General features: G+C 37.3%; 1 protein-coding gene across 2 annotated transcripts in view; it reads left to right on the top strand.

Annotated features, from left to right (window-relative positions):
• The window catches only part of TAAR1 (trace amine associated receptor 1), a 34,791-nt gene that overhangs the window by 9,198 nt on the left and 2,934 nt on the right, over window positions 1-22,659 (top strand). The window contains exon 1 of one of the 2 annotated variants that reach the window (XM_077143614.1): window positions 7,513-7,683. The exons of the other annotated variant lie outside the window; for it this stretch is intronic. The gene's annotated coding sequence lies outside the window, so the exon portion shown is untranslated. Of the gene's footprint in view, window positions 1-7,512; window positions 7,684-22,659 lie in introns of those variants that run through there. 2 annotated transcript variants of the gene reach the window in all.

Below are 22,659 nucleotides of genomic sequence, written 5' to 3'. Positions count from 1 at the left end.
TACTAAGCTCACTAATTAAAAGACAAATATTGACAGAATGCATTTTAAAAATATGATCTATCTACATGTTTCTCACAAGAGATTTACCTTAGACCTAAGGATGCAAGCAGATTAAAACTGAAAGGATGGAAATAAATGTTCTATGTACGTTGTAAACAAAAGAAAGCACAAGTAGGTATAGTATTATTAGATCAAATAGATTTTTAATGTTTTAGCATAAGAGATAAGATTTTCATATATTAATTGTAAAAATATTTGTATCTTTACATGTTCCTGAAATCAAAAACTTGAAAATGTTCAGTAACATAGGTCATTACTATGGCAAAGTTGATGCCTCTAATGACTTTTTACTTGATATTTTGAGAATGTATACTGTTTTGATAGCTAATCAAATGCTATTTAAGTTAGGGTTTAAAATTTAGAGTTCAAGAAACTCTGATGTCTATATCTGTAGATTTTTTTCTTTGTTCACCTTAATTTTAAATTGGCTTATGAAACTTACTGTACAAACAGGCTTTACAATGATAATTTGGATACTTTATTTAAATATACTTTTGGATAAGCTAACTAAGATATCCATTTTTGGTGGTTCTAAGTGCATTGTTTGGTTCATTAAATAAAATATTTAAATAATAAAAAATGCATCATCTTGACAAAGAAAAAGAAAGTATGGGTAGAATCTGCATAACATTTGATTGGTACTTATTTCTTAGATATGGGACCAAACACATTAGCAGCAAAAGAAAAATAGATAAAATGGACTTCATCAAACTTAAAAAAAAAAAAAAAAAAAAAAAACTTTTGTGCACCAAAGGACACTATCAAGAAACTGAAGACAACCTACAGAATGGGAGAAAATAATTGTTAACCATATATGTAATAAGGCTTAATACCCATAATATACAAAGTACTTCTGTACTTCAACAAAAAAGAAAACCCCATTAAAAAATGGATAAGAAAAGACATTTCTCCAAAGCAGTTATTAAAATGGTCAATAAGCACATGAAAAGAAGCTCAACAACACTGGACATGGGGAAATGCAAATTAAACCAAAATGAAATACCACTTCACAGCCATGAAGATGACTATTACTAAATAATAATAATAATATCAGTAGTGGTAGGGGATGCAAGTGCAGTCCAGTGGTAGAATTCTTACCTGCCATGCAGGAGACCCGGGTTTGATTCCTAGTCCATGTACTTCTCCAAAAAACAAACAAACAAACAAATTTAACAAATGTTGCTGTAATGTTGGGATACTCACATGGAAAAATAATGAATGTGGCCCCACCATACAGCATACAAAAATATATATAAAATATATACATATATATCAGTGGTGGTGCGGATAAAGAAAAAAGAGGAAACTTTATATATTGTGAGAGGCATTGTGGAATGGTGCAGCTGCTGTGGAAATCACCTTTGCAGTTCCTCAGAAAGTTGGAAATAGAATTGCCATATGACCTGGCAACCCCAAAGGATTGAAAGCAGAGTCCTAAATAAGTGTTTGCAGCAGCATTATTTTGCATAGACAAAAGGTGGAAGCAACCCAAATATCCATCAACAGATGACTGGATAAACAAAAAGCATTATAAACACAAAATTCAGTATTATTCAACCATTCAAAGAAGTAAAGTTTGGATGCATATTGCAGCACGATGAAAGTTGAAGACGTTATGTTGAGAGAAATAAGCCAGACACAAAGAGACAAATTTTATATGCTCTCACTTATATTAATTACCTGGAGGAAGCAAATTTCTAGAGATATATAGTAGATTATAGGTTACCAGGAGCCCATGGGCCCACGGGGAAAATGGAGTTATTGATTTATGGGTGCAGTTTCTATTTGAGGTGATCAAAAAGGTGAAGTTGCAAAAATTCTTAATAGCACAAATTGTGAGTATTAATACAACTGAATTGTACATTTGGACATGGTTAAAATGGGGAATTTTGAGTTGTATAAAGATCACTACAATAAAAAAATTAAAAAACAAAGGAGGACAGAGCCATTAAGATAAATTACAGAGACTGTTTCTTAAGGGGAAGTTGTAAATCTTAAAGGGCAGGATGGCATGAGATAAAGTGCAAATTGAAATCTTCATATCCATGACAGGCATATATAAAAGTTGAAAGGGGAAATAAACAGTGTATTAGGAAAATGGGAGATAACCACATAGTTCCTAGATCAGATGTATAACTGGGGTGTACATGTCTAAGATGAAGAGTCACCATTGTAAAGAGTCAACCGCTATATTTTTCCAATGTGTAGAAATTTGCAGGAGGAAATTGAGAAGCCCTCTGTGAGTAGGAGCAGATGAGAATCTCTGTTAAAGACATTGACTGGTAAGGTGAGTATTTACAGAAAAACTAGGCAGTTTTGAGTCAGTGTAAAATGCTCAATTAACTACTGAATGAGTTTCAAGGTGACGTGATAATCTTAGTTGGCTGCATATCACCTGATTGCTAAGAAAAAAACCCAAACTGAATGGGTTAAACCCCCCAATGAAAAGTATAGAATTCAAAGGACAAATATGTTAAGCAAGGCAAAAGAAGCCTGATACAGATGTTAGAAAAATAGGAGAAAACATGGCAGGAGTATCTAAATTGGGAGGGGAAATTGGTCAAGATTGTTTGAAAAGTATAGTTCAAGAAACATAGCTTACAGATTTAATATCTCTCAGAAGGGAAAATTTCACAAACAAGTATTTATAGGTTGAAGAAAGAATGCTAAGCCCTAAAATACTCATGTAGCAGAGAAGAAAGGCAGTCTAATTGAGAAACTCTAATGAGCCTTTGTGAAAGAAGTGAGACAGAAGAAAACGAATCACAAAGCCAGGAAAATTCAGAAGATTTTGATAAATTTTGCCTTGCCAAAGCTGGAAACATGGATCTTGAAGTAAAAGAGATCTTTAACAGGTTAAAAATATGCAAAAAGGAAAAAGAAAGCACAAAAAATAAAATATCATCATAGGGTTAGCTCTCATTGTAAATTTCTCAAATCAGGAAAAAGAATGGAAAAAGTAAGCAATTATTTTCCCCCATACATGACAAAGATGTTATTACAAACTTTTGCCCAGAACTAAGTCTCAATAACTTTTATTTCCAAGTCATGGACTCTAGATGCAGGCCATCTTCATCAAACTAAAACTTCAACAGAGTTTCTTAGTTTACTTTCCTTCCCTCAGGTGCAACTTTTGGTAATTGTATTTACTGTGTTCAAAGAACATCAATTTCCTTTTACCCAAAGTTGTATTGTGTATAGTAGGACATTATTTGAGTTTGAATGGAAATTTTTGTGGCTAATGGAATATGTGGCACTAAACTAATTTGTGACTCCTTGAAATAATGGCTCCTACTCCTGAGGCGGATCAAAGAGTCTCTTCATGTAAGAAATTAATAGCCCCTACCAGATACCTATATGTTGGAGGTTGGATCACATCTCCCACAAAAGGCATATTCAGGTCCCACCCCCTGGGCCTATGGATATGGATGCATTGTAAATGAGATCTCTTGAAGATGTTGCTTCAGTTTAAGTGTGGCCCAACTGATTAAGACTGGGCTTCAATCCAGATTGCTGGAGTCCTTTATAAGCAGAGTGAAAGTCAGATGGAGAGGCGAGCTACAGGGAGCAGCCAGAAGCTGGAAGTCAATGGAACACAGAAGAGAAAGGAGAAGTATAAGGCACCGCATGTGCATTAGCATGTGACGGAAAGGCCAAGGTCAATGGCAGCCACTTCCAGAAGGCCAGTTTTTTTTGGAGAAAGCATTGCAATCCTGAGGCCTCATCTTTGGATTTCTAGTCTCGAAACCTCAAAACTCAATAAATTCCTGTTGTTTAAGACAACCAATTGTATAGTAATTGTTTTAGCCTCTCTTCAAATCCCTATTCAATACTGTATGTTTGAAACTGTAATTAGATCATCTCCCTGGAGATGTGGCTCAATCAAGAGTGGTTGTTAAACTGGATTAGGCAGAGGTATGTCTCCACCCATTCGGGTAGGTCTTAATTAGTTTACTGGAATCCTATAAAAGAGGAAACATTTTGGAGAATGAAGATTTAGAGAGAGCAGAGCAGAATGACATAGCATGACAAGAAGCAGAATCCACTAGTCAGCGACCTTTGAAGATGAAGAAAGAAAATGCCTCCCAGGGAGCTTCATGAAACAGGAAGCCAGGAGAAGAAGCTAGCAGATGATGCCATATTTGCCACATGGCTTTCCAGATGAGAGAGAGAAACACTGACCATGTTCACCATGTGCCTTTCCACGTGATAGAGAAACCCTGAACTTCATCGATCTTCTTGAACCAAGGTATCTTTTCCTAGATGCCTTAGGTTGGACATTTCTACAGACTTGTTTTAATTGGGACATTTTCTTGGCCTTAGAACTGTAAACTAGCAACTTACTCAATTCCCCTTCCATTCCATTTCTGGTATATTGCATTCTGGCTGCTAACAAACCAGAACAGGGCATTAACCAGATGTTGGCTTCATTTCTGGCTTTACCATTTACTATTACTGTTACACTTCACCATTAACTTCCAAATTCATCATAAATCTGTAAAGTGAGAATAATGATACCTATTCGTTTGTTTTTCTGTGAGGATTAGGTAAACTAATTGCTTAGGCAATTAGTACAATTCCTTTCATAGTAAGTACTCAATTAGTAGTATTATTCACATATATTGGGAATAATTTTTCTTCTAAAAATCTCATAAACATAGCAATAGAATCATACCATGTATAAAAATGATATGAAGTTACTCTTAATAGAAACCTAGATACTTCAACTTTATTCTTTGCAAATGAAGGAAAGGTGTAAAGCAAGCCATCAGCTTGTGATTCACTCGGTTTGAATAATGGGAATTAAGACAGTTGCTAGCTTTGACTCTTTTTTTTTTTGTAGATGTGTGTGTTTAATGACGGCAGATGCTTTGCTCTGAATGCCCACAGTAAGCAATCAATACACTTGTGTTGATAAAAATAGATATTGGAATGAGAAAATAAAAACATTAAAATGTATTTTTTTAACTGACTAAGGATTTTTTTTTTTTTTTACAAAATTTGGAAGTAGTTTGTAAATATTAAAGTATGTGTGTGTATTTCCCTCATTCTAAATTTAGCCATGTTGTGAAGCCTTCTATCGTTCCCAATTCAACTCATATGTGCCCTCATGCATGAAGCCTTCCCTGGACACCATATGCAGTGTCAAGTTCCCTCTCATGTGCTCCCATAACACAGCTTTTATATTTTCATTTAGCATGCCTTCTATTGTGTTGCAAGTATCTGTTTGCATGTGCATCTCACCATTAGTTATATATTGCTGGAAGGAAGAATCATAATGATATTTTATCCCACAAATCTGGCACCCAGTATTTGTCAAAATCTCAGGTTAAGAGAAAAAATGCACATAAAATGAAATGATAAATAATTTCTGCAGTTTTGTAATCAGCACAAGTTGAACTGTGAGAATTCCGTATCAGTATAATCCTTTGAGTTAAAAAGCTTTAAAAACTGAATAATCAATTCATTCAGTAATTCAAAATCATTCAATCAACAAATATTTATCAGGCATCTGTGATTTGCCAGGCACTGTTTTAGGCCAGTGGGAGACAGCATTGAGCAGAGCTGGTAAGATTCCTGATTTCCTAGAGCTTTATAAACTCCAATACATGAGATATTGTGCTTGCTTGAGAAGAAAACTCAGTCTCAAAATGACATGTATTTGTATGTGTATATTTATAATCCAGGCAAACAAACAGCTCACTTGTTTTCCAAAAGAAAAAATGATATTTTCTATGTGCTGTTAATAATGACTGAACTTGGGTTTTATTCTTTGAACCAATCCTAAATTACAAAAGGTTCTGAAGCTGGGTTATATCCACATAGTGCAAGGTTATTTTCATTTCATAATTTTTTCATTTGTAGTATGGGCTATTTGGGTCACAGATGACTCATTGCTCTGTATCAATATTTCACTGATGATGCCCAAGGCAGGGACATGGGACAATAAATTTCAGTAGCTTCCTTCAGAAATACTATTAACTCAGTTAGTTATTGCCATGATAATGCTATGTAACAAACCACCACCTACCTCAATAGCCACACTCATGAATCTGCATCATGCCACAGATCTTTCTGCCCCCATCTGTTCCATACATATCTCATCCTCCTTGGACATGTGGGCTAGCTGAACCATTCCGATGGTGGTGGCACAGAGGCACCATAAACACATGAGGTTTCTTAAGGACAAGACTTGGAACTGGTATACTTTTATTACTGCCCACATTCTTTTGGCCAAAACAAGTCAAAGGGCAAAGGTCAAGTTCAAGGGGCTGGGAAGTATCTTCCATCTTCAGTGAGGTTAAGGCAAAGAAAGGGATGCCACCTCATCTCAGCACTTGCAGCTCAGCCCAGATGTTTGGAGATGCAAGAAGGGATCACACCGGGGGAAGCTGTTGGAACCCAGAGGCTGGGAGAGAAGGCCAGCAGACATCGCCAGCAGACATCATTCTGTGCCTTCCCAAGGAAGAAAGAATCTCAGATGAAAGTTAGCTGCCTTTCCTCTGAAGAACTACAAGTTTTTAACTAAATAAGTCTCCTTTTATTATTAAAAAAAAAAGAGGGAAGGGAAGAGGCATGAAGAATTAGGACCATTGATCTACCATAATGAGCCTCTAAGTTTCCACTTTCAAATAACGAATAGCTAGAAATAGGTCAAGAAGAACCACAATTGTTCAGCTCTCCATTTTGCCATAATGATGATTCTGACTCCATGTATAAGAGCTTCATTTTGGAGATCGAGATTAAAAATTGATGGGATAAATATGTATGGCCATATAACCTGTAAGGCAGTGTTTTTAAGATTGTGGTCAACAACATCATTGGATTGTAAATCCCACTGATCAAAAACAATGAAACAGAATCAACTTGAAAAATATTAGAGTGAATTGAATGAAGAGGGGGTAATATTTTAAGTGAAAATTTTGCTTCCGTTTTAGATGCACACCTATATCTGTACTGAGTCGCAATGTAAAATATATTTCTTCCTACAGACTGGTTAATAAAAAGCTTGAAAATCACTGCTTTAGAGTACTTTAAGATACATCTTAAAGTATAAGATGTTAATGAGTTCAGGAAACATTCTGATATTTTAAAAAATATCCATTTGGTACAAGTCATTCATTTTGAAAATGATTTTTTTAGAGCAATAGTTATTTCCTATGTACAGACGTTTATATACAGGAGTACTTCTCATTCAGATCGGTCAACAATGAAGAGAATTTGTTGAGCAAGTGTCTTCATGTGTGTCCAGCTGACACTCACGACCACGGTTACTGGTGAGCCAGGCTTGGAACTACTTTTAAAGGAATGGCAATATTTACCTTCTTTATTTAGCTTGCTCACTGCTAGCTTCCTGATATGGACTCAGAATAAAAACACCTCCCAGTTACAATCCTCAATAACATGCTCTCAGCTTGTTTTCAGAAAGATTTATTATCAGCTTATCTTTCTCAGATTTTAATATTTGCGTCATACTGCCTGTCTTAACTATAACCTGCTGGAGAGCTGCAGCCAGAGCGAGCCAGCAGCCCCCAGAGAGAGAGAGTCAGAGGACTCCACCCCCAGACTGTGAGCAGAATCGGCTCATCTGTTCCTTCTCTTCACTCAGACCAGAGAAGGCAGGTAGGTCAGCCTGAGATGCAGCACCGCACCACAGCCTGGGAAACAGCCCCAGCGCCTGGAGCACTTTTTTTTTTTTCGTGAGAGAGTCCCAAAGCAAATGAGCTTGGCTCATGGTTTGGTACTTATACATACTTTAAAATTTGGGGTTACTAGGTTTGAAGGTTAATAAGGCTTCTGTAGTTTAGTAACTTAATACCAACTTTGGTAAGAGGAGCTGAAGAAACCGCTAGGTATGTTTTTAGTATCTTGCTGCACAGGTGCTTTTAAAAATGTTTCCCATTTTACAAAGAATTTCTTTCTGGAAAGCTAGAAGTTTGTACATTTAAATATGTGTTGTTGTTTTTGTTTAAATCATCTCTTTTGTAAAGGAGGAAGGAAATTTCATAATGAGTGTCTTGGGTAGTTTTAAAGTTTTAAGAGGAGTCAGTAGAAGATGTTACAGGTTTTGAAATTAAAATGTATCTTGATGTTCTGTATTCAACTACAGAACTAAAGCGTTATCTGCACAACTATATTTTGGTGGTCAAAACCTTGCACATTTCTAAATGACTTCACATCGCATTGTGTTTCTGTGTGTGTACTACATTATTAACTTCAGAATCTTTTAGCTATGCTTACCCCAATCTAACTCATACTCTCTTAGGCATGTAAACAATTTCATTTATAGTGCATCTACCATAATATTATTAAAGATGTTTTTTCTCTTCATCTGCTTGATCTATGCTGAAGTGTAAGGAAGCAATGGATTTTGCCACATTTCCTGTTCGTTCACGATGTACAGGCTGCATCCTGCACCTCCCCGCCTTGTGAATCATGACTTTAAGCATTTGCTAATCTTGTTTCCTCCTTGCCTTTTTTTTCTTTTAAAAATAAACATTTCTCAAAAGCACTTTTAGTATTTCTATAACTAATATTAGGTAGATTATAGAGCTCTAAACATATTTCTAGAGTAAATTTATTATCAAATCCATTTCTAACCTTTTCTCCAAGGTTTTGTAGTGGAACAAAAACAGAATAGGGGCTTAATTCAGAAATCTAGCAAAAGTGAGACTGTAATGGTAAATAAAATAGATAAATAAGTTATACAAAGAGTTAAACAATCAAAGAAATGCAGATAATATGTTTATTAATTATTCAACCATAGTTGTTTCTTTTTTTTGAGAAATAGAATGTGATTCATAGACAATCTGTTTTTCTTTTAAATATTTTTTTCTTGGTTATTTATGAAAATGAAACATACTCATACAAGAAAATTTGGAGTACGTAGAAAAGATAGAGATAAAAGTAAATTCACCAATTATTTCACCACCCAGAAAATGTCACTGCTAAAATTTGGGTTACTTCCTTCTTCGTTTATTTAATTTTTTTGTTTTGAGTTTCAATCTCTCCACCTCTGAGGAAACAATATCAAAAATTGGGATATACCATTCCATATCTATTTTCCATGCTTATACAAACATTTGTGTCCTTATATATGGGCTTTTAAAAGATTTACTCTGCAGATGCTTTTTCTTTACTTGACAACATTTCATTGATATCTTTCTACATCTCTATATAAATAGAACCAACTCACCTTATTAATCACCTGACTGGACACATATCATATAGATATTGATATATATCCAAACTATTTTACTTATTTTTTGTTGTGTTACAAGATCATCGCATTGAATATTTTAGGTCAAATGATGGGAGCATTTTAACTTTAAAGAATGCTGCTAGAATAAATGTCTTGCCTGCGAAAAAAAAAAAAAGTGCTGCTAGAGCAACGTTCCAAAATTAAATATAGTTATGCATCTTATAAACTGGGCAAGAAGTTTAAACTGCTAGCCCCTCATCAATTCTCATAACAATGGGAGGTTATTGAGATAGTTTAGAATTTAAGTTCCAGGCTAATATTAAATGTTTCCATGTAGTTTTTTTTTTCATTTCAAAATTCTTTATTAAGCAAGATTGCATTCTGTCACGTTATCGTAATCCTTTTCTATCTAAACTAAATCTTCATTTAGAGAATATTACTCATTACTGTTGCTTTCATTCTTCATTTTTTGCTATCCAGGAATTTTTGTTCTGATTTAATCTTATATTGTTATAGTCCTTCCCACAGAAACTTTCTCAGAAGATGGACCTAAAACCGTATTTACTGTCTTACTTTCTACCTTCATATTTTACTACCTTGGCCAAATAGAGAATGTTGTATTGCCACCCTACTTCCTTAACAGTTTTCATTCTTGTTCCCCTGCCTTCTGGCTTTCAAAATTATAGCTGAGAATTCCTATGCTAGCCTAATTCGCTTTCCTTTTTTTTTTTTACATGGGCAGGCACCAGGAATCAAACCCGGGTCCTCGGGCTTGGCAGGCAAGCATTCTTACCTGCTGAGCCACCATGGCCCACCCTCTTTCCTTCTTGAGTAACCAATTCTTCCTATCTGGATGACTATAAGACTTTCTCTTTTATCTTTCAAATCGGAATCAGGCTAGTGTATTAGCATATATATTTTAATTTTTTATTAGGCCCAGGAGCACAGAAATGAGTTAGTGTACTCCTCAGTTCATTTGTTCATTGTTCAATCATTTATTCATTCTTGTGTTCAGTACCTGTTCTAGACATTTTCCAGGCCCTGGGGCTCTAGCAATGAATAAAACATAGTCCTGCCCTTATGACAGTTTACCTCAACTTGTTTTATTTTATCTTATTTTCCTTTCCCATTTAGCCCCCTTCTCTGCTTTCCTTTCCTTGGCCTGTGCTCACCCACCAGAATGCATCTTTTTCATACTGATTTGGATTTAACTATATTCTTGAAAACACTTCACAATTCCTCTCACTTTTCCAGAAACACCCCCCTGGATGTTTACTTCTTTAACAAACATTATGCACAGGATGCTATTGTAAATACTTTTTAAAAATTTAACTCATTCCTGCCTCTTAAAAGCTGTTGGAGATAGACTTTTTTGTGAGGTTCCACATGAGGAAACTGCAGCCTCAGCCTGTCCATGGCCATAGAACCAGCAAACAGCTGAGCCAGGGCTTGGCCAAGGCAGCTTGGTGCTAAAGACTTGCCTGTTCTTCAAACCTCACCTTAGCTGCCTCTTGAGAAACTCATCTCACAAGTTCTACAGAGCTCCTAACCTGCTCCACTTTCTCTAACTACTATCCTGCCCACTTCAGTCAATAGTTCCTACATCTGTGAAGCTGCTCAAACCAAAACCTTGCTCTTTCCCTTGTCAGCTTTTTCCCAAGCCACACCCAGCCTGCCTGCAAATCCTGGTTACTATACCTTCAAAACATCCAAACTTGACCATTGCTTTCCACATTTGGTACAACCGTCATCATCTATCCCGGATTCCTTCCAGTCGCTTCCTAACTGATCTCCTCACTTCTATCCTTGTCCCTAGGAATCTGTGCTCAACACAGTGTTGCTTTTAGAGCTGATCCTTCTAGAACAAACAAGACTACGTTGCTATGTTCAAAACCCTCCAAAGTCTTCTGTTCTTACTCAAAGGCTAAGCCAGAATCTTACCGATGATCTCTAAGGCCCTGTTTAATGAAGCCTCTTGTTGCTTCTCTGGCCTCACCATCTTCTCCACCCCTGAGTTGTTCTGCTCCAACCATGTCTGACCTCTACTGTTTTACAGACACGGTAGGCATGCTCCTACATCAGGGCCTTAGCAAGTGTTGTTCTCCTCCACCTAGTTTGTTCCTCCCCCAGGTAGCCCCATAGTCAGCTCCTCACTTTTTTCAAGTCATTTTCTTATTTATAGCTTCCATGGCTACTTTATCTCAAATTTCAACCCTCTCCTCAAACATTTTATATTCCCCTTCCCTGCTCTGTTCTTTTCTCCTCAAAACCATCAACCATTGCAGTCTAACATTTTATTTCTTTATCATATTTGATATCATATCATATTGTTTTTCCCCCCACCTACTGGAATGTAAGCTTCATGAGGGCAGGAATCCTTGTTGCTTTTGCCCACCGCTCTCTCCCAGCATGTAAACCACTGCCTGGCAGAGAGAATGCATTCAACAAAAATTTGTTGGAAAGAATGAGTGAATTTTTGTTTCTTTGTATTTTAGCTTGGCATGTTTTATATTCCTCTCATTGATCCCCCAACTCAGTGTTTCAGTTCTTGGTTGTGTTCGTTCACTTCTTTTTTTTTTTTTTTGGCATGGGCAGGCTCCGGGAATTAAACCCGGGTCTCTGGCATTGCAGGTGAGAATTCTGCCACTGAGCCACTGTGCTGGATTGAAAGGATGTATGTACCCTACAAAAGCGATGTTTTAATCCTGATCCCATGTTATAAAGGCAGCCGTTTCTTCTAATCCTTGTTCAGTACTGTATGTTTGAAACTTTAATTAGAGCATCTCCCTGGAGATGCGACTCAATCGAGAATGGTTGTTAAGCTGGATTAGGGGAGACGTGTCTCTACCCATTCCAGGTAGGTCTTGATTATTTTACTGGAATCCTATAAAAGAGGAAACATTTTGGAGAAAGGAAGAGATTCTGAGAGCAGAGAAGAATGACACAGCCATGAGAAACAGAGAGTCCACCAGGTGAACCAAGGTGTCTTTCCCTGGATGCCTTAGATCGGACATTTCTATAGACTTGTTTTAATTGGGACATTTTCTCAGCCTTAGAACTGTAAATTAGCAATGTATTAAATTCCCCTTTTTGAAAGCCATTCCGTTTCTGGCATACTGCATTTGGGCAGCTAGCAAACTAGAACAGCCACCATTGCACTGCCCTGTGTTCATTCACTTCTGTAATTCCTTTATGGATGTTTAAAATATCTGATATACTTTCTCTTGCTTTCAGAGTCCCTTTCTGTGCTCTAATTTTATCTTCTTAGGTGTTTTTAGTAAATTTTATTTCAAGTTCTCATTGCTCTTTCTCTATGGTAGCTTTCTTGGTCTGGAACCAAAGGCAGAGTCAACAAGTTCCAGCCCTACCAATGGGAAGGGGCCCACCAGGGAGGCCCAGGTGTCTCCAGACAAATGCATTTCATTCTTGAGGACTCATTAATTAATCCAAATAAGTGTGTATTGTAACCAAAAAATTAGGAGATGATTATGAGTACTAAATCATTATATAGATGATAATAGATAGTCCTTTTCACTTTCTGATATATTAGAGTAGACAGAAGTAAATACCTGAAATCTCTGCACTGTGAGCCAGTTGCCTTGAACTGTGATAATGTATAGTCTTTATTTTGTGTCCTTGTGATTGACCTTCACTCATACCATATTTATCTGGTTTTTGAACTTTAGAGTCTTATGACAGCCCCTAATATTTATTAATGAAGGACCTTCTGTCAGCCCAGAACTAACCCACCCCAATTCCAAAGTTATCTTGATAACCTAAGCTGGCGCTAACCAAAATGGGCCCACCTGACATGCACAGCAGCTTAGACTTTAACCTATAACATCATGCCCATCATCTTGGTAAGGTGGCCATTTTCTTAGATATGTTCTGTGACTAAGCATGTAATCAATCAGTGCATGCACAAAAATTAAATCACCCCTAATTACATCATCTATGGCCCTTGTGTTCATTATCCTAAAACCAGCCCATCTTTTGATACTATAAAACTATCAGAATTACTGCAGTTTGGAGAGAAAGATTTTTAGTCCAGTAGGCCATCTGATCTCCTGCTTCCTGCCTAGCAATAAATTCTGTCTTGCTTTGAAACCCTGATGTATCAGGAATTGGTCATTTGAGCACATTGGGCAGAGAACCCAGTGCTTTTGATTGGTATCAGTATAACCTTTTTCAAGTATACTTTAACTAATTCAGGTGACCCTTCACAAACTCAGCTGGTCTTATTGGCTGATAAAGATTTCTTTATGTTGCTCAAATGTTCACAGATTGATTAACCATCTGAGACTTGAAAAGTTTATCTAAAGTTCAAGTTGGAGTAATTCCTGTAGGTCCATATAATTTTTATAATATTTCTAAGATCAGTAAGAAATCATAATACAACAGTATATTTGGATTAAAACAAAGTTCAGTGACAATTTTAGGCTCATATTACTTCTGAATTTCCTTCCCCAAATCAATCATATACTCTAGGGCATCATATTCTCTAGAGTAGTTCTTATAAAGCCATAGAAAGTTCTAGAGTGAATCACCACACAGAAGAAACACAAAATCACCTCTTAAAAAAACAAAAATGAAAACCCTACGAAAACACAGATGTACAAATCCAAACAAATCAACCAGGCATTGAGATTTCAGTTTGGAAGAGGGATGGAAGTTTTGGAGGTAGGGGTGTCAAGGGCTGTTATTTACTCTTAAATTTTCTTCAAGGTATCACATGGCACCAAAGCTGTCAGTCTCTTTGTGGGAAGGGGCCAGAGATCTTGACCTCTCCCTAAATCTGCTTTGGAGCTCCGGTGACTTCCTCCTTTAGGGACTGGGCATGTGGAGAAACTCCCCATCTAAGCCTCCCTAACTCCTGCCTTTATCATGCTCTGTGGGGATACCAGCTAAGTACAATCTTTGAGATTGTACTTTGAATGCCAGCAATGGCTGCTCATGTTTTTTATGGCTTTGTCTTCTCCCACCAACCCCATGATTGCCTCTTTCAGTTCAGAGCACAGGGAACACTGTAGGACTCCTTCCTTTTACTTTATAAGTAATTCTTCTACCTGCTTGATATCAAAACTGATTTCTCCTCTGCTCAGCAGCATGCACTGAACATATTTTTCACATCTTCCATATTCTTCATCTTAAAGAGTGGTGAGGAGGGACCCAATTCACTTCCTCTTGGCTTAGAAGGTAAAGCTTCAAATTAAGATTCTAAAGTAAACCAAAAAGGAGGGGAAAACATTAGGAAGTTCAAACTCAAATATGTGAAGAAACCAGAAATAATTCAGCTTCTCTTCCCCTAAAAAAATTATACCTGAAATTCGAAAGCTTTGTTTACACTTTTACCAATGAAAATTTCATATTATAGTTATTTCTTTTACAGTTTTTCTCCTACAATTTCAACGTTATTTCATAAAACCTGTCCTCTGAACACTGAATTTTTAAAAAAGTCACCTAACTTGCATAAATCACAGAGCCCCGGGTTTATAACTTCCTTTGCTATCCTATCTATAAGAACAGTAATAACAGCTCCCTCATGTTAAGTGATACTCATAGTTGAAAGAGATGCAATGACTCTGAGTGGATTATAGATTGGTAGGAAGTAAACTCATATATATACCATTGTAGGATTAGACCATGCCCTAGTTAGCAAAGAATGAGAAATATTATCAGAAGTGAGAAACATAAGAAATAAGACAGGGACAAATGCACCTTCCCTTGACTGCCCCAGACCCCACTGGGGGCATGTAACTTCCAGTGTCACTGTCTTGCTTCTGAGAAGGTTGACATTTTGTATGTCACAGCCCACCTTTTTGGGAGAGGGGGGAGTGTGCATGGTTTGGGAATCAAACCTGGGTCTCCTGCATAGAACGTGAGCATTCTACCACAACTCTTTTATAATTGGACTCATATCACCATTCTGGAAGAATTTACATTGAAAATGTATGCACTTCTGTGACCACTTTTTTGGCTGTCTTGTGATACTCTTAGGGGGAGAAGGGAAGATGCAGGGAGACCAGTTTGGAGACAAATACAATAATCTGGCAGACTTTGATGACTTGACCAGGATGGTTATGGTAGAGGTGGTTAGAAATGGTCTGATTCTGGATATACTTTCAGTGAAGAGCCAAGAGATTTTACTGGATATACTTTCAGTGAAGAGCCAAGAGATTTTACTGATGATTGGATTTTTTTTTTTTTTTGCATGGGCAGGCATGGGGAATCGAACCTGGGTCTCTGGAATGGCAGGCAAAAACTCTGCCTGCTGAGCCACTGTGGCCTGCCCTGGATATGTTTTTTATTGTGAGAATCAAGAAATCAAGAATAACTTCACTATTTTGGATTGAGGATCCTGAGGGTTTCAAGAAAGAGTTTCCATCTTCTGGGTGTGCAGGGAGGAGGAGGAGCCGGGTACATATGGGGGAGAGCAGAGTCTCTGCTTCAGCACAAGGAGAGGAGACATCTTAACTATCTTCTTGATAAACTAGTCAAGAAGTCATGAAAGAGGTCAAGCCTGGAGATTCTCATTTGAGACTTAAAATATAGATTAATTGCAAGCCATGGGACAATATGATATCATCTAAGGAGTAATTATAAATAGAGGAGAGAACCCTAAGGGCTATTGTGTGTTTTCTCCACCATATTCCATGGCACATGTGTAAGAGTGGAGTGAGGGAGAAACTGGACCTAACCAGCATTCAAGTTTTTTCGGGAAATATATTGACAAGAGAGAATGTAAGAGAATGTAAAAAGTATTAGAATCTAAACTCAGCAAAGAGATAGGCATGAGTGATGAGGGACAGTGAAATAGTAGTATGATAAATGAATTGAAGACTTCATGGGAGTAGACAAATTTTGGAAGAAGTCTACTGGCAGCAGTGGGCTGGAAAGGCAGAGTGTGGTGCTTGAAATCTTTCATTAGGATGGGCATCATTATTGATAATGACAGATTCTGAGGTATGGCTATGGAAGCATGTGATAAGAAAGAGTGGCGAAACATGCTTGTTGGAGGAAAGATCATTTATGTGTATCATAACATTAAACAGGATTTTGACAGGTGTAACATTGAAGAGAGTGACAGTAAGCCCAAAGCTGACATCTTCAAGACATAAAGAGAAATGCCTTCAGAGTCTAGGTGAGTGCAACAAGTGGAAGTATAGTTTGAAGACATGAACCTCAAAACTTGCAAAGCATTGGGTTTAGGATGGAAGGCCAGACAATGACCTCCATGGCAATAAGTGCCAGAGGACAGGTGCTCTCCCTCCAGGTCCTATAGTATGAAGGGGTACAAGGGATGCAAGGGACAAAACAGCCACCAAGCTACAGGGAGGGCAGGGGAGAGACAGTTTTACTTAGAGCAAAGTGAGGGAAATATTTAAAAATGAGTTTGAGGAAGTAGGGTCATACCTATGTGCTCCAAGAGAGCACAGTTTGTGGAGTTTTGTGAGTAATGGAGGGATGGGAGATGGGTTCACATTAGGAAACATATGAAACAGTATGGGATGAGCATCTGAATATTTAGGGATGTGTGATTGGTTTATGAAACCTGCGACAAAGAGTGTGATGGGGTAGTACTGTGGCCTTCACTCTACCAGTGAGCTCTTGTTCTGCTAGACAGATCCATTTATACTATAACTCCTACCAATAGATTTTACATTCATGTGCCATTTCCAAATATTAGGCCATTTGCACAGAACTGTTTGCTTAGCTAGGTAATCAAAGAGCAATTTATTAACTTTCCATTTTACTATTGCACATTCAACCTGGATAATCTGTATGTATACATAATAATCATTTCTAGCTACCTAAAGTCTTAAAGCTGGAATGAAAGAAACAAAAACACTATTTTGCCAATCCGTAGATAAGCGCTTAACTCATAATGTCATCATAGTGCATTTATTTAAGCAACTGAATTGATTTAAAAACAAATTATAACACTTTTCAAAAATACTCATAAAATGACATATAATGTTCTTTACAATGGGTAGACACATTACTCAACAGAAGTGGCATTGATAATCTCAGCTATTTCTAAGATATTATGCCTATTGCTCTATTTCTCTGAAATCAGAATATGAAAATATGAGTTTGAGGAGATCTCCGGGACTTTTGTTTTTTATCTGGGAACTGAACATTTTAGATCCATGAGAAACAAGACTTACAGAGTAGTCTGATAGCTTTTTCATCTGCTATGAATCTAACCTTCTAAAATTGAACAGAAAGTTTTCTTTTCCACCTTCCCTTACTTTTGGGGTGAACCTTAGTTCATGCTGAAATTTCATGAAGAGAATTCCATGCAATATGGCACTAGGTAGGAATATGCTTTGACCATCACTAATTAGTAAATCCCAAATAGTGACTGTGGGTGTGGCTTGTAATGTTGCCTGTTGATTATGGGTGTTCCTTTAATATGTCAACAGCATGATTGAAAGAGAGAAGGGAAATACATAAGAAGACCAACCAGGAGATTTATAACTCAACTGATAGAGCTTGATTCAATGCATACTTGTAAACTTCACAGTAAAAAATAACCATCCATTTTAGGAAAATTTTATTTGTAATTTAAATATTGCTTAGTTCAAATAATCTAAACAGTATTGGCCTGCTGTTTGTTCTGTTCTGGACTGGGCCTGTGTATCTATATAACCAAATCTTCCTGATTCATTTGGTAGAAATAACTTTCCTCCTGGGAACATTAGAAGGTAGAAGGGAATCAAAGAGGGAGGTGTTTCAAATTTATTAAAACATGCATTTGTGTGCCTACATATTGTATTCATTCTAATCTAATTTAGGGTTAATTTAGATTTCTCTGTGGTCTTCATCTAAACTGTCAGCCCAGAGGGAAGGAAGAAGAATAAAAGGAAAGGCAAACACTTGGCATTTTGGAAATGGTTGCTACTTTCTAGTATTTTCCCAACAAAATGATAGGTTGTAGGGCTTCCTCAATTGTCATAAATTTACATTCTTCTGCCTATCTATCTATCTATCATTTATTTTCTATATAAATTTATCTTAGAATTACAGAATCATCTAGAAATCAAAAAACATTTTCGAATTGGGTTCCGTGGAGCCTTGGGGCTCTCCAATGAGGCATGAAGAAGAAGCTTAGTAGAAGATGCCATCTCTATTTTAACCAGATTTTGCTTGTATCTGTTTTGCAAACTGAGATTACATGGAAAGAAATATAAATGGGTTTCACAACTTTAAAAAAAAAAAGAGTTCAGGTTTCTGTGTCCACACCAGCATCAGAACTCAGCTTCTCTGAGTTCTGGCCTTTTCTCTTAGCTACAACATTTCTTACCTTATACTCTGGTCTACATATTTAAAACTCTTAATAAATTGGAGTTTATTAAGAGTGGGCGTGACTCTTGATGACATCATGAATTCTTCTATGTTTAAAGTGTAAAGCTTAAGTTTTTTTTAAAATTTAGTGTGAGTCGATCTTTTCTGTGGTGGAAAAAAAAATCCTGAACTTGTAATTGAAATTTTTTGAGTGCTTTTTGTATAGAAGTAATGCACATTTAAAAGATTTCAATTTTTTTTTACTAATATATTTTAATGCTAAATTTTCTGGAAATTTATATCAATCCCTTAGGATATTAACCTCCACCATTGAACTGACTTCCTATAAGCAAAGACTACTTCCAAAGATCAAAGCATTTGAAATAATGGCCTACAAAAATAGCATTTTCCTATAGCTCAACCTGCCAATTCAGCTTTGAATTCCTAGCACAGTGTTTGGTTCCAAGCAGATGTTAAAAAAGTATTTATTGATGTGGTGATGAATGCACAACTTTGTGATTATACCAAGAGCCACTGATTGTACACTTTGGATGGATTGCAGCATGTGTGAATAAAACTGTTTTTTTCCTAACAAGAACAAACCGATAAAATACTTGTTGAGCTGAACTACTAAAGTGAACTAGGAAATAAAGCTCTCTCCAAAATAGTTCATTCTTCAGCAAGAAATAGTAGATAACATTGACCAATGGAATAGAATTGAGAGTGCAGAAATAGACCACCAAATCTATGGTCAACTGGTTTTTGACAAGGTCCCCAAATCCTCTGAACTGGTACAAAATAGTCTTTTCAATAATTGGGCATGGAAGAACTGGATATCAATAGCCAAGAGAATGAAAGAGGATTCTTTCTAACTCAAAGTGGATCCAACACCTAAATATAAAAACTAACACCATAAAGTTTCTAGAAGAAAATGTAGGGAAACATCTTCAAGATCTAGTAATAGGAGGTAGCTTCCTAAACTTTACACCCAAAGCACAAGCATCAAAAGAAAAAATAGATAAATAGGAACTCCTCAAAATCAAATGCTTCTGCACCTCAAAAGACTGTTAAAAAGGTGAAGAGGCAGTCAACTCAATGGGAGGAAATATTTGGAACCACATATCAGACAACAGTTTGATTTCCTGTATATACAAAGAAAGCATACAATGCAACAATAAAAGAACAAACAATCCAATTATAAAATGGGCTAAAGATATGTATAGGTATTTCTCTGAAGAACAAATGCAGATGGCTCAAAAGCACATGAAGAGATGCTCATTTTCACTGGCAATAAGGGAAATGCAGATCAAGACTACAATGAGATACCACCTCACACCTTGTGGTAGTTAGATTCAGTTGTCAACTTGGCTAGGTGAAGATGCCTAGTTCTGTTGCTGTGGACATGAGCCAATGGCATGTGAACCTCATCTATTCCTGATTACATCCTCAGTCAGCTAGGAGGCGTGCCTTCTGTAATGAATGATGTTTGATTTAATTGGTTGGTGCTTAAATGAGAGAGCTCAACATAGCACAGCCCATGCAGCTCAATATACCTCATCTCAGCATTTGCAGCTCAGCCCAGGCCTTTGGAGATGCAGAAAGAAAGCATCCTGGGGAAAGTTGTTGGAACCCAGAGGCCTGGAGAGAAGGCCAGCAGAAATCGCTCTGTGCCTATCCACGTAAGAAAGATCAATGGAAAGTTAGCTGCCTTTCCTGTGAAGAACTACATGATACCTAAATAAATTCCTTTTCATTGAAAGCCAATCCATCTCTGGTGTGTTGCATTCTGGCAGCTACCAAACTAGAACACACCTATAAGAATGGCTGCTATTTACCAATCAGGAAACTATAAATGTTGGAGAGGATGTGGAGAAACTGGGACACTTATGCACTGCTGGTGGGAATGTACAATGGTACAGCCACTATGGAATACTGTTTAGTGGTTCCTTAGAAAACTAAATAAACAAGCTGCCCTATAACCCAGCAATAGCACTACTTGGTATGTACCCAGAAGAGTTGAAAGCAACAACACAAACAGACATTTGCACACCGATGTTCATAGCAGCATTATTCACAATCACCAAAAGATGGAAACAAACCAAATGCCCATCAACAGAGGAATGGATCAATAAAATGTAGTATATACATACAATGGAATATTATGCAGCAGTAAGACAAAATGATGTCCTGAAGTACATGACAAGATGGATGAGGCTTGAGGACATAATGCTGAGTGAAATAAGCCAGACACAAAAGGATAGATACTGTATGATTCCACTTTTATGACCAGCATAAAGGTATAATCAGAGACTTATAATACAGAATACAGGGGACTTAGAAATACATAGAAGCTAGAGATGGGTGAACCGTTAGCTACTGAGGTTGAACTCCAATGTAAGGGAATAGAGAAGATGATTCTCTAGTGGGTCTACAAGTAATATTACAATATTGAAGATGAACAAGATTGAAGGGGGTTGTATAGATCTATGCGTCCCACTGACTCACACTAGAAATATGAATGAATTCTTGTAAGAATTACTTCAAAGATACGATTCTTGTATAAAGAGGGTTTAAGTCCAGGGTACAGGGGGAAAACTGCTATTGCATGCTATGAGCTATGTTCAAAAGGAAACCATCAGCACTAGGACAGCAACAGCAGAGGTAAATAATGAGGGGACGGACAAGAGTTAAGAGGAGGTTTAGATTTCCTATTTGGTGAGGGTGTGTTTATTGGTTTTCTGTCTCTTGGGAATAGTAGAATTATCTAAAATTGAGAATGTTGATGGACTGTGGACTTTGGGTCCTCTGTGTGATGTCCAATGAATGCAGGTGGCTGAAGCATGCAGTGATGGAGAAGTAGAATGGCGAAAGATGGTGTATACTTATGAACGAAGGCTGTGCTGCTACAAAAAGGAACAATGTTGTGAGGCATGCAATGATGTGAATGGACATGTGGGACATTTGGTGAGACAAAATAAGCCAGAAACAAAAAAAAACAACAATAGTATGGTCACCTTTAGAAAATGCCTGTAAGAAAACAGGGGCCTAGATTATAAGCTTTTAGAGCAGACACATTAAGTCCAGAGTGGTAATTATTATTTCTGGATTTTGAGAGTGTGTTATATATATATAACCTGATATTTAGAGATAAGAACAAAGCTGAACAGGTTGGGGGTTAAAGTAATTCAGAACATAGGGGTAAGGAAGACAGTGTCTATATTTTAGAACCACACATACTCTTTGAGACCAATGGAAGAAAGGTTTATTTAATCTGTAACTGAAATTTTCTGTAGTGCATAATCTAATTCAACCTATCTGTATAGTTCATTTGAGCAACTGAAACGCAGTGAGCACAGAATGAGAAAGAGGTTCTTTAATCCTGTACAGATTATTGGAATGCCTGGAAACACCCTAGAGTATATTAAGCAGATAATAAAAAAGTATTGGCAAAGTCCCCTGAGTGAGGGAAGAAAGACTATGGAACTATTAAACCTTATCATCAGGGAATCCCCTGATACTGTGTCAAACGTGAGGGACACCCAAATCAATAGGTCATGCCCTCGATCATGAGGCTTACTCCTGTGAAGCTTATGTAGGAGGTGGAGAAGCTTAGACTACCTATAGGCATGCCTAAGAGTTACTTCTGGAGGACCTCTGTGTTGCTCAGATGTGGCCTCAGTCTCTCTAAGCCCAACTCTGCAAGTGAAATCATGGTCCTCCCTTCTACGTGGGACATGACATCCAGGGTTGAAAGTCTCCCTGGCGACATGGGAAAGGACTCCCAGGGATGAATCCAGACCTGGCACTGTGGGATCAACAATTCCATCCTGACCAAATAGGGGAAAAGAAGTATAATTAATAAAGTATCAGTGGCAGAGAGAGTTCAAATAGAGTTGAGAGGCTACTCTGGAGGTTGCTCTTATGCAGGCTTCAGTTAGACCTTGCTGCCTATCATACCTGCCAACCCCAACCAGGACCATTCCAGCCTATCCTAAAGAACACCTAGGGCAGTTTATAAGATTCCACAAGGGTTCCATGCACTAGAGTAACATGGGTCCCTGGTCCAGATAAGTCCTGAAATCTAGCCCAACCTCTCCAGAACATCAGAT

Source organism: Tamandua tetradactyla, chromosome 25 (genome assembly GCF_023851605.1).
Source record: "Tamandua tetradactyla isolate mTamTet1 chromosome 25, mTamTet1.pri, whole genome shotgun sequence".
NCBI lineage: Eukaryota > Metazoa > Chordata > Mammalia > Pilosa > Myrmecophagidae > Tamandua > Tamandua tetradactyla.
Note: the sequence above shows the minus strand (reverse complement) of the source record. Positions and strands in the feature narration are given on the sequence as shown.